The 20,000-nt window shown below is 30.7% G+C and overlaps 1 protein-coding gene across 1 annotated transcript in view; it reads left to right on the forward strand.

Moving 5' to 3' along the window:
- The window catches only part of LOC145303456 (uncharacterized), a 320,224-nt gene that overhangs the window by 158,654 nt on the left and 141,570 nt on the right, over positions 1-20,000 (forward strand). The gene's annotated exons all lie outside the window — the stretch shown is intronic.

Genomic DNA, 20,000 nt, shown 5'->3' on the forward strand with positions numbered 1-20,000 from the left:
CCTTGAAGATTTGTGGGTAAAGAATTTTCTATAGAAGAATGAGATGGAGCATTATCTATGACAACCACCACTTTATTTAAATACACTGTCAGCCAAATGTTCAAGTGCTCGTATCATCCATTATCATGCATTGGATGAAGTCATCTCTTTTAATGCAGCCTTCACGAATTTCATAATAGGTAACACATAATAGGTGCTATACAATGAAATACAACATACATTTGGTCCATTCGAATTGGCTCGTGACATTCTGCATCGTTGACCACATAGAGATTTACCTTTCAGTTTTCTACAGAACATATTTAAATTTATTTCATCTTGATAATAAATGATTTTATGATCTGAAGTAAGCTTTAAAATCTTTTAAAAAAAAACTTCTGTTCAAATTTATTAGCAGGCCTGTTTACACCAACAGGCACTCCTATAACTTTTCCAGTGTAAAGCAAGCTCCATCAAGATGTCGTTTGATTTTAATTGTAGATACATTTATTGCTATTTCTGTATTTGTGTAGTTCTGTAATTTTTCAGATAAATATTTCAAGGTAACTTGACTATTATTTTCTAACAGTTTTAATAAATAATCCTTGTGACAAGGTAAAAACTTTTTGTTTTCTTTTTAGCTCCTCCTCTTTGTTTCGATGCTTTTTCACCCTCGACAACCCACTTTCCCGATGTGCTTTCATTACAGCCATTTAACCTTGCTATGAAGGCATGCTAATATCATGATGTTGATTAGGTTTGATAATACAACGTATAATTATTAGCGTTGTCTTATATTTACCCTGTTTGGTGGCTTCCTTTACACATGGTTTCATTGTGATTGTTCGCAAAAAATTGTTTATAAAATTGAAAAAGTAATTTAAATTGATTGAAAATTAATTTTAAATTGTGATAGTTCGCAAAAAATTGTTTATAAAATTAAAAAATTGATTTCAAATTGATTGAAAATTAATTTAAAACTGTGATTTTTCGCAAGAAATTGTTTATAAAATTGAAAAAGTAATTTCTAAATTGACTAAAAATTAATTTAAAATTGATTAGCTCGGTTTTAAATTGAAAGCACTAAATTTTAGTTTAAATCCATAGTTGATTTCCTTAGTTTTTGAAATATTTTATGCGTTAGTTTTTAATTTAAATGCCCATTTTTTATATTGAATGCGTTAGTTTTTAAATTGATGGCCTTATTTTTTCGTTTGAATGCTTTATTTTGTAATTTGATCCACAAACGGTGTAGTTCGTGACCTTTACTCCAATGTACCGGGAGGAAGTTTCCCATGCCTCCTCGCTGTCACTTAGTTCCGATTACATTGTAGTCTACATAGAGAATCTACTGTTGATTTTATAAAATTATCTGTAAAAAATGGCTTCACGTAAAGTCTAAAATGCAAAAGTCAAATAACACGGATCAATTGTTCTCTAAACAGAAACATTCATTTTGAACGCGCGTCTGTCTTATTAAATATCAAGCTGTTGATTTTATGCAAATATCTTTTTCATAATTAGATTAAAGTTAAACGTAAGAAAAATCAAGTATCATGGTTCAGTTGTGGTCTAAAAGAAACATTAATTTCAATCATGCCTCTGTCTTATAAAAGAATCTACTGTTGATTTTTATACGGCGGGGCTTTCTTCTTGTACGGTGATAAAATTTCTGAAATGCGCTTGTGACGTTAGGCTGTATAAAAATGTTTATTTTGGTTAAAATCGGGCTTCCCTTTTTAATCGTATTTTTTCGATTATCGATTTTCCATACTTATGAAAACCCATTCCGATAAAACACTTCCGTAAGAACACTACCAGACACATCAAATACCGCCGTATGGAAAAAAAGCAGCCCAGTCATTTCTGAATCCATAGGGAACATAAACGCCACACGCTTACAACATCCCTTATATATGCATACATATATATATATATATATATATATATATATATATATATATATATATATAGTCATCCACATACAGTACTGTTTCGCTGTTTCACAGCTCATTAGTGCGGCTTGCGGCTATATATATATATATATATATATATATATATATATATATATATATATATATATATATATATATGCAAACAATTCAAATACCACAATTATATCTATAACACATTCATATCATTTTATTTGATGTATGGCACGTTCGTTTTATACGCATTTCATTGAATAATATACTAAACCATTTACCGGAAACCCATATAAATCCATAAAATATTTTTCTTTCTTTATCTTTTTTTCTTTTTAGAAAAGGATCATAGGTCGAAGAAGAAACGAAATCCTTTAAAAATCATAAGAGCAAAAAATTAAAAAAAAAAATCTTTACTAATTTTGAGTTATTTATAGATCATTCTAGGAAGACACCACCCAAGAAAACACACAAATCCCATGAAAGTAAAATTGCTGCGTATACACCATTAACTTATTAAATATATACTGAAACTATATTTTCTCAATTGTAAATAAAATGAATATCGTTTCCGAAACGATCGTACACTCAAGTTGATTTTGTTTGTTTTTCCTATTGAAACTGATTCATAATTTATAATTATTAATCTTTATAATCAATATAATGTGCATATATAATATATATAATGCATATATATATATATATATATATATATATATATATGTATGTATATTATACGTATATGCATACATATGTATGTATACATGTATGTATGTATGTATGTATGTATGCTAAACTTGTTCTGATAAAAGATGCATTCGTTTATTAGTTGTCCTGCTTATTGATATTTTGAGATTACGTTTGTTTCGATTTAACGTCAACTCCCCTCCCCGTAAATAAATGAATTGGTAAATGTATTTGGTTATTTTCGAATGCAATTAGCTATATTGATAGCTATTAAGCCATCAGCGAAGGCCAGCTTTTTTTTTTTTTTTTTTGTTATTCACGCCAAATTAAAAAATAAATAAAAAAATAAAGAATGAAAATAAAAATTTTGTTTGGATTGTGTCTGGTGTTTAGTCCTCCTCCCACCTTTTTTTTTTTCAATGTCGACACGGCGGCGACTCATCTTCTTTTCGTTTCCAGAGGTTGACACGAGATTATGGCAGACGGATTATGGAAGACAAATAAATCACAAAACTTTCTGCGGCATTGACGGGAACCACCTTTATTTCCATCATTCAATAAGCGATAGGAGTAGGCTGGCTCTGAAACAACGTACGAAGTAGACAATGAGGAAAAAAGGACGGATATCCGCCACGAACTACACACACACACACACACACACACACACACACGCACGCACGCACGCACGCACGCACTTATCTCAAATAAAACTTCGCAAGTGTTCACATTAATAGTCATATAAGCTAATGTCTCAATCGGTGGGGTCTCAGACTGAAAGTTTAGAAAAAAATAAAAAGACGAAAGTAAAAACCTATAAATCAACATTAAGAGTTGATATAAACGTCTAATTATACAAATAGAATTAACGCTGGTGTTTTTCTTACTCGCTATTTGTTTTCTTTATCCTTAAATAGAATTTTTACCTAACTAAATTTTGTGTGACAACACCTCTCCCTCTCTCGTTTTATATATATATATATATATATATATATATATATATATATATATATATATATATATATATATATATATATAACTCGTCCCATATTGAATAAATACCGATTGAAAACACATTTTATGACCGTTCTTGAAGAAGATATTGTTTTTAAAAGAGACTATACCTTCCATAATATTAAAAAATATATATTTTTACTTGTTTACTGTTCTTTTTAAAGAAATAAAAACAACAGTAAATAAGTGTAAATGTTTTAAAAATATTATGCGGTCTGTAGTCGTATTTTTGAACAGAATAAACGCTTTAAAATAAGTGAAAACACTAACAACTTAGCCAGTTAGGAAGAAAACGGACACTTAGAAAATCGATTTTATTTAAAAAAAACAACAGTAAACAAGTAAAAATATTTAAAAAAAATATTATGTGGAGTATAGTCTTTAACACCAATATCTTCTTCAAGAACTGTCATAAAATGTGTTTTCAATCAATATTTATTTAATAAGAGATCAGTTTTCCTACCTATATAAATAATTCATTCCCAACAGAATACAAAAGCTCAATACACAATAGAGGATAGATTTTTTTTCCTGTTCTCTGATTAGAAGATAGCATCCTTTGACACTTCGCGGAATAAGAACTTTGTAAATTGTTTATTTTTTTAGTTTTCTGTCGAATAATAAAGCTTGATTGTAAATTTAAACTTACATTTTTAATTTTCTTTCTCGTATATATATATATATATATATATATATATATATATATATATATATATATATATATATATATATATATATATATATATATACATATACATATATATATATATATATATATATATATATATATATATATATATATATATATATATATCATAATCACGTTTGACACACCGGTTCCCGTTAGATCACTGAAGTTAAGCAACGATGACCCTAGCCAGTATCAGATGGGTGACCATTTAGAACTTCCAGGTTCTGTATATGTGTTCTGCTTATCTTGGCATTGTTTGCAGTTGTCCTAGACTTCTTCTTGCCACATGATTCAAGCAGTACCGATTCAGGAGAGGTATGGTTTGAATTGCGCAACCCTTGCCACACAATTACATGCGCATCTGCCCCTACAGAGGGCATATATACTAATGTGGTCGCACAATACGCTTCAACATGATATTTTGATTTATGCAAATTTCATATGTACAACTATAGAATCAACTCTCTACTGATTATTATATATTTCGAGGAATAATTTGACCGGTGGACTAATTAGCAATAAATAAATAAAAATAATAAAGCTAATGTCGTTCATCAATTTCTATGATTAATGTTTAGCTTTAAAGCATGCAAACGGAGAAATGATTTGCGGCGATTTTAAATAGTACCTCTTCTTTTATCGTAAATTGAACTCATAAATAAGAAAAAATAAAAATAAAATGGTGAGGTACACCCGGGCTTGCACAGGGTGATCATTTGATCTGTTATCGAATGCTCTACCACTAAGTTATATCTACAGATTATAATAAATCTGTTTTTTTTTTTTGTTTTTTTAAGAAGAAATGATTTTGTGAAATTTTATTATTTCCCTTGGCTGGTGTAACGTAAAATATTCCCTATAAAAATTATATATATATATATATATATATATATATATATATATATATATATATATATATATATATATATATATATATATATATATATATATTTATTTATTTATCTATAAGAGAGAAAGGCTATTTTTAAGATCGGATTTTTCGATTTTCGATAATTATCGGATGAATTCCTGTACAAGACATATCTAAACACACTGCCAAGCATATAAATTACCTTTGCGTGAAATTTGCAAAAGATAGGCTCAGCCGTTTCGGAACCTATGAGGAAAAAAACTCACTCACATACACACACACAAAGTGATTTTTATATAATAGCAGAGATAGACTAGCCAAGGTAATCGTCTTCGATCAGCGAAAGACTGTAACAATAATATTAGAAATTACACCTTTTACTTCTATTTTCTTTACATAAATAAAACATTTTTTTTTTAATTTTCTTATTATTTTGTTTTAATTAGGGGTGGTGCATCATACCGGGTGCCAGACATTCACCAGCAGAGACATTCCAACCGAATTTAAAAAAAAAAAAAAATGATTATTCCTCTCTATAAGTGCAATTGCTTGTATCTCATTTACACTTGGTTCACCGGGTATATTTGTCAGATTGTTTTTGGCATTCTTTTTCATGAGTCTGGTTGCTTCTATAATTACTTGAGTGATGGAGATATTAAGATTCCAGTTTCTTTTTGTGTTTTGTGTTTACATCTTTATATCTTCATCTCTGTTTGACCCAGCATCATTGTAGGTTGCTTCTTTCTCCTTGTTTCATATCACGATGCCAGTTTTAATACCGCCGTTTTCTATGTGCGTAGCAGTAAGAATTGCGTATTCATAGTGGTCCTGGATATGACCTTAAACTATATCCAGTGGTGAGGCCCCAGCTTGTGGAGCCACTCTTTAATTGCCATTGCTCCCAGGTCCACTCTGACCCGGAGTGGTAATACCTGTTAGGGTCCCAACTATGGGTTAAATAGAAACCGACTTGAAAACAGCAAATATATTCTATTAAAAATTTTTTCTCCAAAATCTTTGGATTCGGCATTAAATAACCTGAAAAGGGTTGATATGCCGTAAAACAAAAAGAACCAACCAACCAATGTATTCATAGTGGATGGTGTATGACTTATTTCCAACTGTTCTTTCTGATATATATGATTTGCATGTACAGATTAAACAATACAGATATTTACACATTTCATTGTATCGCATCGTATAGGAGACATGTATGTGTGTGTATGTTTGTATATATATAAATAAATAAATAAATAAATAAATATATATATACATTTTAAATAAATATATATATATATACATTTATAAATGAATATATATATATACATTTATAAATATATATATATATATATATATATATATATACATTTATAAATAAATACATTTATAAATAAATATATATATATACATTTATAAATAAATATATATATATATACATTTATAAATAAATATATATGTATATACATTTATAAATAAATAAATAAATATATATATATATATATATATATATATATATATATATATGTATATATCGATATTTTTCTTAGCTGAGTAAATATAGCATTGAAATTTGGTTACAAAAAGATAAAGCGGGCAAAAAATATGTCGATCAGGAATTGCCCCGAAATATACTATTGAACTCGTTCAGACATATCGCCAAAGAGACTGATTTCACTATCATATTTGTGACGTATACGGCATAATCACGTTGATTCTCGAAGTTAAGCAGCGATGAATCTGGCTAATAGTATACAGGTGACCATTTAGGAATACTAGACGCTGTATAGGGTGGCGAGACAGCACAACTGTCAAAGGAAAAAGTTAGGCATCCTTCTCTCTGTCAGTCTGTGGGAGACTCCTGGACAAAGTCGAGTATCCATTTTAGCCCCTTAATCAGGGTAACGTGAGGTCATGGAAGGCAGGTGGCTGATGTAATACGAAAGCAATCAGGAATAATTCTGTTCATGGTTCTATATCTCGTTATGCTAGACAGAAGATCCATGTGGGTACAATGGTCATGACAATCGCCCAATATGGGCACTGCTCGGACAGAAAGAAACAGCAACCTACTGCCTGTACAACTGCAAAGAAAGCTGTGGCAATACATCAAAACACTTTCGAGAAAACAGCGTGAATGGGGTTGTGAATGACGAGCAACAATGAATTCATGAATGCCTCGAGGAAGAGAGATAGATGGACAGTCATAGCCGTTAATGCCTGAACTAGGCAGGTCATCACTTGAATGAATGAATTCCTGTCTATGACTCTGCTTCCTGAGCACGAAGAAAAACGATGACTTATATTATCCACGAGAAAGTCCAGATCTAAATTAAGGAATTAGCTGTCAGATACAATATTGTTAGAATCATCGCTGTCTTCTCTTTCGACAATACACCAGTCTCATAGGAAAAGAATGAAGAAAACCATTTGACCCTTGACCCTTCAGCCGGACAATGTGGATGCAACACGCATGACTTTGCAAATTATGATATTTTTTTAAATAGCATACCTCTATTTTAATAGCATTTGTTTCTTTGATATTATCACGTGATCACGGGAACGGCCATGGGGAGCTTTCTTTATGGTCTGGAAGAAAGACACAACTCAGTAATTAATGAAAATGAAATATATTGAACAGAGAAGCAAACACACACAAAAAATAAATGATGTGGGTATACATCAGTCCGACTTCCTGGGGTGCAAGACTCGTGCATTTCTACCGAGAGACATGTTCTCCCGGTCTTTATAGTAAACGGAAGAGTATATTATTATTCGTAGAGTGGTCACACTGCAACACTAATATTTCTCTCGAAAATGTGACTGACTGACTGACTACTACTACTACTACTACTACTACTACTACTAATAATAATAATAATAATACTCATGATGATGATAATGATGATGATGATGAGCTGGCAATTTAGAACAGCCGCCGAACCGTCGATTTATGAATTGGAGAAGACTAAAATCTATCACTTTCAAGGTAAATGAAGTCGTGCCATTTTTTTTCCAGTAAATAATTTAAAGCAGTGCATTAACATCATTAAAGTTGTTGCTTATACTGTATCAATGTTGCTTGGAGTCGGAAAACGTAAAAAAAAAGAAGAAAAGAAGGAGCTCTGGTGGCGGAAACGTCTAAATGGGCAAATAAAGCAACTTCGAAAAGACCTCAGTAGAGTACAAGCTGTCGTAGAAGGCAAACTCACAAGTCAGAACGCATACGATAAACTAAATAAAAAATTTAACATACAACAAAAAGGTTTTCAGTGTGTAAGTGAAGAACTGAAACGGCGTACCGCAGTTAAAACTGGCAAAGTTAAACGCTACAGTGACAGAATTGAGCAATACCGGCAGAATAGACTGTTTGAGAATAACCGAAAACTTCTATTTAATCAACTAGAAGGAATTGAAAGATGGAAGGACGTTGTGCCCAAATGCTGATGAATCGCGTGTATTCTGGAAAAGCATCTGGGAAAAGGAAGAAAGACATCAAGACGATGCAGAATGGATCAAAGATATTAAATAACGATGTTCTCTAGACTGGAACGACAAAGGAACGTAACAATTAATGCTGAGAACGAAGGCTAAAAAGCTTTCAAATTGGAAAGCGTCTGGACCTGACGAAGTCCAGGGATGCTGGTTTAAACCTCCAAGCTCTTCACCCGCTTCTTGCAACAATGCTAAACGACTGTTTGATGACGGGTAACCTCCCTGATTGGCTGGCAAAAGGAACTACAGTCCTTCCTGATTATGAAGGATAAGACAAAAGGGGGTGAAGTGACAAACTCTAGACCAATCACTTGCCTCTCAGTTATGTGGAAACTTTTCACTAGCATAATGTTTGAAAGTATCTATGATCATTTGGATCAAAACAATTTGCTGCTTGAAGAACAGAAAGGCTGCCGAAAAAGATCACGAAGCACCAAAAATCAGCTTCTGATCGATTATACGATTCTAAGAAATTGCTCTATCAGCCTTGTCCTGGGCTGGGTAGACTATAAGAAGGCATTTGACATGGTTCCACATTCATGGATAATCAAGTGTTTGGAAATTTGGAAATAGCATGAAAAATTGTGAAATCAATTTAACTTCAGGAAATGCTGTATTAGGCAAAGTGAAAATTATATTAGGCAAAGTGAAAATTATATTAGGCAAAGTGAAAATTATATTAGGCAAAGTGAAAATTATATTAGGCAAAGTGAAAATTATATTAGGCAAAGTGAAAATTATATTAGGCAAAGTGAAAATTATATACGGCAAAGTGAAAATTATATTAGGCAAAGTGAAAATTATATTAGGCAAAGTGAAAATTATATTAGGCAAAGTGAAAATTATATTAGGCAAAGTGAAAATTATATTAGGCAAAGTGAAAATTATATTAGGCAAAGTGAAAATTATATTAGGCAAAGTGAAAATTATATTAGAAAAAGTGAAAATTATATTAGGCAAAGTGAAAATTATATTAGACAAAGTGAAAATTATATTAGACAAAGTGAAAATTATATTAGACAAAGTGAAAATTATATACGGCAAAGTGAAAATTATATTAGGCAAAGTGAAAATTATATTAGGCAAAGTGAAAATTATATTAGGCAAAGTGAAAATTATATACGGCAAAGTGAAAATTATATTAGGCAAAGTGAAAATTATATTAGGCAAAGTGAAAATTATATTAGGCAAAGTGAACATTATATTAGAAAAAGTGAAAATTATATTAGACAAAGTGAAAATTATATTAGACAAAGTGAAAATTATATTAGGCAAAGTGAAAATTATATTAGACAAAGTGAAAATTATATTAGGCAAAGTGAAAATTATATTAGGCAAAGTGAAAATTATATTAGAAAAAGTGAAAATTATATTAGACAAAGTGAAAATTATATTAGACAAAGTGAAAATTATATTAGACAAAGTGAAAATTATATTAGGCAAAGTGAAAATTATATTAGGCAAAGTGAAAATTATATTAGGCAAAGTGAAAATTATATTAGAAAAAGTGAAAATTATATTAGACAAAGTGAAAATTATATTAGACAAAGTGAAAATTATATTAGACAAAGTGAAAATTATATTAGACAAAGTGAAAATTATATTAGGCAAAGTGAAAATTATATTAGACAAAGTGAAAATTATATTAGGCAAAGTGAAAATTATATTAGACAAAGTGAAAATTATATTAGACAAAATGAAAATTATATTAGACAAAGTGAAAATTATATTAGACAAAGTGAAAATTATATTAGGCAAAGTGAAAATTATATTAGAAAAAGTGAAAATTATATTAGGCAAAGTGAAAATTATATTAGACAAAGTGAAAATTATATTAGGCAAAGTGAAAATTATATTAGGCAAAGTGAAAATTATATTAGGCAAAGTGAAAATTATATTAGGCAAAGTGAAAATTATATTAGGCAAAGTGAAAATTATATTAGACAAAGTGAAAATTATATTAGACAAAGTGAAAATTATATTAGGCAAAGTGAAAATTATATTAGAAAAAGTGAAAATTATATTAGGCAAAGTGAAAATTATATTAGGCAAAGTGAAAATTATATTAGACAAAGTGAAAATTATATTAGACAAAGTGAAAATTATATTAGGCAAAGTGAAAATTATATTAGAAAAAGTGAAAATTATATTAGGCAAAGTGAAAATTATATTAGGCAAAGTGAAAATTATATTAGGCAAAGTGAAAATTATATTAGAAAAAGTGAAAATTATATTAGGCAAAGTGAAAATTATATTAGACAAAGTGAAAATTATATTAGACAAAGTGAAAATTATATTAGACAAAGTGAAAATTATATTAGGCAAAGTGAAAATTATATTAGAAAAAGTGAAAATTATATTAGGCAAAGTGAAAATTATATTAGACAAAGTGAAAATTATATTAGACAAAGTGAAAATTATATTAGGCAAAGTGAAAATTATATTAGAAAAAGTGAAAATTATATTAGACAAAATGAAAATTATATTAGACAAAGTGAAAATTATATTAGACAAAGTGAAAATTATATTAGACAAAGTGAAAATTATATTAAACAAAGTGAAAATTATATTAGGCAAAGTGGAAATTATATTAGACAAAGTGAAAATTATATTAGGCAAAGTGGAAATTATATTAGGCAAAGTGGAAGTTAAAAGAAGGATCTTCCAGGGTGATAGTCTTTCCCCTCTGCTTGGTCCCGTGGACATTTCTTTTGCGGAATGTGAAAGCAGGATATGAAATCGAAAAAGGACTTTCTGCAGTCAACCATCTACTATTTTTGGATAACCTTAAAGTTTTTAGAAAGAATGAGAATCAACTTGATACATTGATGCACATAATCAGATTGTTTAGCAATGACATAAGGATGGAATTTGGCATCTCCAAATGTGCTATTCTTGTGATGACATGAGGCAATCTAGTCCACTCAAATGGCCTTGAACTTCCAACAACAGATCTGATAAAGAATTTTGACACCGATAGAGGTTACAAGTATTTAGGCATATTGGAAACGGACAAGATTAAGAACATAGAAATGAACAATCAGATGACAGTCGAGTACATCAGAAGATTAAAGGTTATTCTTAAATCACATCTCAACAGTCAAAATACAATATATGACATCAACGCCAGCGCAGTAGCTCTCAGTCGATATACTGGTGGCATACTTGACTGGAAGGTAGATGAATTGAAATGTTTGGACACAAAAACATGTCAAATGCTTACAATTTATGGTGCCTTTTCTAAGGGGCAGATCGATTGTATTTACTTAGAGAGGACGTGGTTAAGGCTTACTTTGTGTTGAAGATGTTGTACATATAGAAGAGAGCCTAACTAAATATATTTCTGAAAGCCATGAAAAACTTATACATGAAGTGAGAAGAGAAAAAATATTAAGACCTGGGGTGAAGAAGAGTCAGCGATTACAAGAGAGAGAGGAAAAATTATTTGGAAAAAAACTACACAGTGCATTCTTTAAGAATATTAAATTTAGAGATATAGACAGCTGGAAATGGTTGGTCGAGGGAGATCTTAAAAGATCTACTGAGAGCACATTAATGGCAGCCCAAGAACAAGCCATTCGCACTCGGTCCATCAAACACTACATCGACAAAACTGCAGAATCACTGATGTGCAGCATGTGTAATGAAAGGGAAGAAACATTAGTGGATATTGTATCAGAATGCCCTATGCTAGTTCAACACCGACATAAAAAATGGAGACACGACAAAGTCGCTCAGATCCTACAGTGGAATATACGCAGATTCTATGCATTAGACCACAATAAGAAGTGGTATGAACATAAACCAGAAGTGGTGCAGGAAAACGACAATGTCAAACTTCTTTAGGATATGCGCATACAGACTGATGAGGTCCTGGAACACTCCAGACCTGATATAATTTTACTAAATAAAAACAAGAGAACTTGATCAATCATTGATGTAGCCTGCCCTTTCGATACCAGAGTGCCAGAGAACGAACAAGAAAAAAAAAAATAAATAAATACCAAGATCTAAAATGGAAATTAATTAGACTCTGAAAATGCAAAGAAGTCAAGGTTATTCCCATTTTGATTGGAATGCTTGGGACCATAACAAAAAGCCACCACAAATGACTTAATCAGATTGATAAGACAATTTCTTTTACAAGCTTACAAAAAGCTTGCCTGTTGGGAACAGCGAACGTGTTAAGGTATAGCTTGAATGTTTAAAATAAACAAATAAATTAATAAAAACATTAAAAAATAAAAATTAAAAATTAAAAAAAAGACGTCATAAAGTTAAGAATATTATGAAGCAACAATAATATATCAACACCTCGATATGAGAGTCAAGGCGATCCTCAGTGTAATTGAAAAGCTTGGGAACATGACAAAAAAAGCCACCATAAATGGCTTAACCAGATTGATAAGACAATTTCTTTGACAATTTTGCAAAAGGCTTATCCATTGGGAACGGCGATAGTGTTAAACAGCTTGAATGTCTAAAGTCAAAGGAATTGACCTGATTTTTAAGAAAGAAAATCCAACTAAAACATGCAAAGGTTGAGACTACTCTAATAATAATAATAATAATAATAATAATAACAATAATAATAATAATAATAATAATAACAACAACAACAACGATAATAATAACAACGATAACAATAACAATAATGATGATGATGATAATAATAATGATGATGATGATAATAATAATAACAATAATAATAATGATGATGATGATAATAATAACAACAACAACAATCATAATACTAATGATAATAATAATAACAACAATGATAATAATAATAACAAAACAATAATAATAATAACAATATAATAATAATAACAATAATAATAACAATAATAATAATAGCAACAACAATAACAACAACAATAATAATCATAATAACAATAATAATAATAATAATAATAATAATAATAATAATAATAATAATAACAGCAACAACAACGATAATAACGGTAATAGTACCTTAAAATGATTTACATCAGTCTCCTACTACTACTCCCATTTTAGCTCAGCGGATAAAGGCATTGATTACAATTCAGTTCTAAAAGATAATTTTCTGAATCTGAAGGTTCAATTCTTACTAAAGACGATAATATTTAAGAAGAACATTATAAATTAATTAACATTTCTTCTTTGCCATGGCCGAGAGAACGAGAACAATATACTCCCTGTGATTAAATGACGGGTTCTGTTCGAAATCCTGTAGAGCTCTACATAGAGCAGAAAATATATACCTGGAGAAGGACGGATATTACATCGGCCGAAACGTTGTAAAAGTACGAATAATAAAAACAATACTAATCACCAACAATCATAAAAAAAAAAAAAAAATTCTGAAATTTAACAGAATAACATTTTTTTTATTACGCTCTTTTTTTCCTTTTGTTTATCTGCGGCTTAGTCTCGAGACTTTCCGATGCCGATTTGTTGCTTGATCGTCAGATTTGAATGTTTGAATTGTAATTCAATTAGATTAAAAGCGAAATTAAATGCCTAATTGACGATCAACACCTGTGTAGTGAGTGTGTTTGTGTAAAAACAGTCCGCTACTTCAGTAATCCCTTTTCTACCGACAGTTTTTTTTCTTGTTCTTTGTCAAATGTGAAGCCCCCGTCGCATCAAACGCTCTGCGTCCCCCAAGCTCTTCCAGCGACCCGTATACTCTTTCCTCGAAATTGAAATCTCCGCCCCTTCCCTCTTAAGCAGCTACATTAGAGGATGAAGACGTCAAACGAGCTCCGAATGTAATGTCGACATTTTACCTTTGTATAGCAGGTATCCCGTCTCACAAACTCCCCCGATTCCACCCTGTGACATGCCCCTCTCTCTGTTCTCTCTTCCAGCGATTTCCAACTCTTCTTATTTATCTGAACGAGAAATAAATTGCAATAAAAAAAAAAAAAAAGATTGCCGCAAAGGTTGGATTATGCCTTCAAGTTTGTATTTGCGCGGAGACAGAGAAAGCGTCATCCCCAGAAGTTAAAGGGGGTGGACAAAGGCTTGTGAAAATATACTTGTCCAAGAAGAGCAAGTCGGCGGTGGACATCGGGGGAAGGGGAAGGAAAACATGGTACTTTCTTTGATGTGTTTGTCGTGTTAGCTTTACTGGTCGGGAAGATAGGCTTTCGCCAAAAACTAATCAAAACATCTTTGTTACCGACCGGAAGCTAAATTAAATAATAACGGTACGATGAGAAATACCGGCGGAAAAACAATTTAATTTCATAAAGGCTTGATGTGTGTAGGAGATTGTTATAATTACTTTCGGTTTATATATATATATATATATATATATATATATATATATATATATATATATATATATATATATATATATATATATATATATATATATATATATATATATACATACATATATATATACAAACATATATATACAAACATATATATACATACATATATATACATATATATACATACATACATATATATACATACATACATACATATATATATACATACATATATATACATACATATATATTTATGTATATACGTACATATATATTTATATATATAAACATATATATATATTTATATATATATATACATATATATATATATATATATATAAATATATAAATATATATATATATGTATATTAGTGTTGGGACGATTATCGGATTCGGAATCGGGAATCGGAAAAATCATAACTTTTTGGAGTATCGGAATCGGAGTCGGAAAATTATAGTCTAATTTCCGATTCCAAACCGATTTTTAAATAAAAAAATAAAACATGCACAAATTGTATTTTATTATTATTAAAAGTTGTTCCTTTACAACATAAGACTGAGAAAAGTCACAGAATGAGTCATAAATCTCATTTACAGATTTAACATTGATTAGCAGATTTTAATTTATTTTATTTATTGGTCATTTATAACTTGCCTATTGCCTTTATAATCGTTTCGCATCTATTCGCTAAAAGGTCTATGTTCCCTCATCCGAGGGAATTCATATGCTTACTAACAAGTTTTAAATGCTCTGGGGGGGGATTAGCGTTAAATTTCGTTTGCGCCAGCTTTACATTGGGGTGGTTGTTATAGGCTTCTTCTTAAATACTTATAGACATTGGATACAAGAAAATCTTCAGACTCTCCAAACCTAATTCAATATGTTTTTATTAGTTTTTATTGTAAGCAAAGTAAATATATCCTTCACTTGCCTATTCAATATCAGATTTTAAAAAGCTTTTCGCACCTACTTGATAAATGACCATATGGCGTCTATTAGAGACTTCGGAATTTAATATCAAAGATTTAACATGCTTGGAATTTTTTCTTCTGGCGTTGGTTTTGTCTGATTACGACTTCCTTTGAAATATTCCATGTTTCCGTATATTTTGTTTGGTTTTAGCACAAGTGAAAATATAGATGAAAATCTCACAAGTCTATTCACTATTATTTATTAGTTAATTATTATTAATTATGTTAACTTAAAAACAACTTTCATTTACATTTAAAATACCCAAAACATATGAGATTTTACTTTTTTAGGCGATTATATGTGAGCACACTGAAACGTTATTTTAGAGTTTAGAATGGGGGTTCAGTTGTGCATATAATTATAAACTGATTCCATTTCGGCACATTATAACTTTTTAAGCAGTTAAGTAATTTTTACCACTAATTCTAAGGTCGATCAGCAAAATCATAAAATCACATGTAATTGCTATATTTATTGTATTGCCCCCGTACTTAGGGTTAGTAGTAAGAAAGGAGCGTGGTTTTTATGACGTTTAACAAGACTATAATATTAATACGATACCGTGTGTGTTACTTATTGTATGTGTCACGATTACATCTATTGTGTAATTATGGATTCCCATTTCTTACAATAAATAATTTTACCAAGAGTTCTTCATAAGTTTTGGTTTCGATTTCGATTATAGCTGAAGAAACTACTGTGATCAATTTTTTTTTAAATAAATAATTTTATCAAGAATTCTTTATAAATTTTAGTTTCGGTTTCGATTTTAGCTGAACGAACTCAAGCTGATGCACCAAAATCGTATGCATATATGTATATTTTTATTTTTGAAATCGCAACTTCATAATATATAAAAATCGATAAAAAAAAAGAAATCTACAAAAAATAAAATATTATACTTAAGAGTAAACGACTGTACTAAGCTGGGCGTCCTTGCTAGCTTAGATAAATACTTTTGCAGTTTTAACAAGAGTTACAATATCAGAGCATCTCTATTTACGCCATGAATACCAACATCAATATATTACATATGAATGAGTCCCCTGTGGAATTTCCACAGGTCCCGCTAGTTATTATTTGCATCTTGTTTTTTTTCTTTTTTTTTTTACAGCAAAGCAAATCAATTTAATAACCCACCAAATTTATATAATTAAAATAAAATTTAAACATTAATAAAAGGAAGGTACATAATAGTTAAGGAAGGCCAAACGACCTCTCCATGTTAATTGTTTTCTAAATAGTAACATTATTACTTAGAAATTCGTGCGTAACAATAAGGGGGGGCGTTGTGAGTATTTTGTTCTTACATCGTTTTCTCATTTTACCTACCAATCGTCGACTATTTTCAACTGTTTATGAAAACTTTCAAGTAGCATGTTGTATACTAACGACGAACTGATACAATTTGGCTTTGTTTAAAATAAAAATAAACCTTTCGTTGTCTTTCAACTTGTAATACACTACAAGGAAAAAATTCGAGAAAAAATATACTCGGAAATTATCCGGGGATTTATGTAATAATTTGAAAATTAACGAAAAAAAAAAAGAAAAAAAAGAAAACAAATCTCTAATAAAATACTATAAATATTAAAAGAATCGGAAATGTAGAACGGAATCGCTAATTGGATCGGAATTTGGAAAAATTTTGGAATCATCCTACCACTAATATACCAATGCCTCCGTTCAGTCTCGAAAGACAAAGGATACCCCCTGTAGGGGCAGCTTCGAATGTAATTGTGTGGCAAGGGTTCCGCAATTCCAACCATACCTCTTAATCGGTACTGCTGGAATCCAGTGGCAAGGAGAAGTCTAGGACGACTGGAAACAATGCCGAAATAAGCGGAGAACACATACAGCACCTGGAAGTTCTAAATGTCACCCATTTGTTACTGGCCAGGCTCATCGTTGCTTAGCTTCAGTGATCTAACAGGAACCGGTGTGTCAAACATGATTATGCCGCGCGTGTATATATATATATATATATATATATATATATATATATATATATATATATATATATATATATATATATATATATGATGAAAATAATGGAAATAGTATTCCGACAAAATAGAGAAAATAAAAAGGAACAAACCGTATTATGTGTTCATCAACGTTTCGTCTTTATTTCGAGACTTCCTCTGGATGAATGAGATTAAGAAACCAAAAAATATATCAGTATATTTTTGGTTTCTTAAGAAGTCTCGAAATAAAGACGAAACGTTGATGAACACATAATACGGTTTGTTCCTTTTTATTTTCTCTCTCTCTCTCTCTCTCTCTCTCTCTCTCTATATATATATATATATATATATATATATATATATATATATATATATATACTAATTGCATCGTCTTTACAGACGTTAGTCATCCCATATATATATCTATATGTCTATAAAAGCGAAAGTGTGTGTGTGTGTGTCTGTGTACATTTCCCTACGCAATAACTCTATCAATTTTTAGTCTACAGACTCGAAATTTGATATGCAGGGTACTGAGATTTGGGAAAATCGATGTGATCGGTTTTTGGCAAGAGATTCCTTGGACATGTGTTAAGGGGTCATAATAGGGGTCAAAGTTAAAAAAAATTGACCGTTTTTTTTCTTTTTTGCTCAGCATACACCTCACAACACCCAAGCAACGCCGGGCTGAAATGCTAGTATATATATATATATATATATATATATATATATATATATATATATATATATATATATATATATAAATAAATATATATATATATATATATATATATATATATATATATATATAGTGTATCAGAAAAGTGAGTACACCCCTCACATTTCTTCATGAGACAACACTGAAAAAAAAAATGATTTTTTAGACGTAATGAAAAGAAGTCTGTCTGCAGCATATATAACAGAGTTAATTTATTTTCCCTTCAAAATAACTCAAAATATAGCCAACAAAAGTGAGTACACCCCTTACAAAAAGTTGTCAATATTAACATACAACATGTCAACTCTCAATATTTTTTGCGACCACCATCATTATCCAAATCTGGGCATGGAGTTTACCAGAGCTTCATATGTAGCCACTGGAATGCTCTTTAACTCTTCAATTATGACATCGCAAAGCTGGCGGATATTTGAGACTTTGCGCACCTCTACCTTCTGCTTGAGGATGCCCCAAAGATGTTCTATTGGGTTCAAGTCTGAAGACATGTCAGTCAAAGCCTATAGATTAATGGAACCATGTCCTATGGTCTAATGAGACGAAATTTAATTTGTTTGGTTCTGATGGCCTTAAGCATGTTTGGCGCCGACCAGGTGAGGATTACAAAGATAAGTCCAAGTAACCTACATCTCAAATTTCAAGTGTTTAAATGAAAAATTCGTGGAGGAGTTTGGTAGAATTTTCAAAGGTGAGATCGTTGCGATCTCTACCAAATTACTCAGCCAATTTTTGGTCTAAACATTTGAAATTTTACATAAAGTATATTACGACATAGGGCAAGCTTTTTAATCATTTTTTTTGCCGAAAATTTGGCTACCAAGGGGGTCAAAGTTCAAAAGATTTTACCTTTGCGGCCACTAGAAAACTATTCAGCAAATTTTGAGCCTAAACATTTGAAACTTTACATAAAGGGTATTCAGACATGCAGAAAGCAATCAGTTTTTGGGCGAAAATTTTGCTGCCAAGACGTCAAAGTTGAAAGAGTTGACCTTTGCAGACTCTACAAAACTACACAGTTTAATTAAGCTAAAACCATCGTGTTAAAAATGAAAATGTTTTTACACAGGTCGATTGTATTTTTCTGGAATCAATTTATTTATCTTCCTTTTTCTGTATTTTCTTTACTTACCATAAGTGCCATTCCGAATATGCACCCATGTTATTTATCCCCACTCCCACGACAGGAATATGTGACACAAGGGTCGGAAAGTGGAATTCATAAGCCAACGACCTCAAGGAGGAGGGGGATTCTGGCTTGCAAAAAAATGCTCAAGCAGCCCCATCGGCACTCTGTAGTAGAGGCGCCTCAGGCGATTACCAATAACCTAATCTCTTCTCAAAACAGAGAAAGCGAAGTCAGGGAGGGGGACCTCCTAGAATTGCACAGGTCTAACACGATATC

This window comes from Euprymna scolopes, chromosome 19 (genome assembly GCF_053919585.1).
Source record: "Euprymna scolopes isolate OS-2025 chromosome 19, ASM5391958v1, whole genome shotgun sequence".
Lineage (NCBI taxonomy): Eukaryota > Metazoa > Mollusca > Cephalopoda > Sepiida > Sepiolidae > Euprymna > Euprymna scolopes.